We start from the raw sequence: 283 nt of genomic DNA on the forward strand, positions 1-283 counted from the left end.
CTTATTTTAATCACCGCCAGACTAGAAATGTAACCAAGTGCTCGTATGAATCGTTAAACATTCCTCAGGTGTTCAAGATTTAAGCCTAAAATGTTAGTCTTAACCACCTGAAACATTACAATAAATACAAAAGAAGAAGAAAAAAAACATGCTTGAATAATGTATATATATATATATATATATATATATATATATATATATATATATGTAGTACGTAGTAGTAGTAGTAGTTAGTAGTTGTTAGTTACGTCGTTTACTTTAGTTAGTGGTAGTATATAGTAGG

This window comes from Limulus polyphemus, unplaced genomic scaffold (genome assembly GCF_000517525.1).
Source record: "Limulus polyphemus unplaced genomic scaffold, Limulus_polyphemus-2.1.2 Scaffold1954, whole genome shotgun sequence".
Classification (NCBI taxonomy): Eukaryota; Metazoa; Arthropoda; class Merostomata; order Xiphosura; family Limulidae; genus Limulus; species Limulus polyphemus.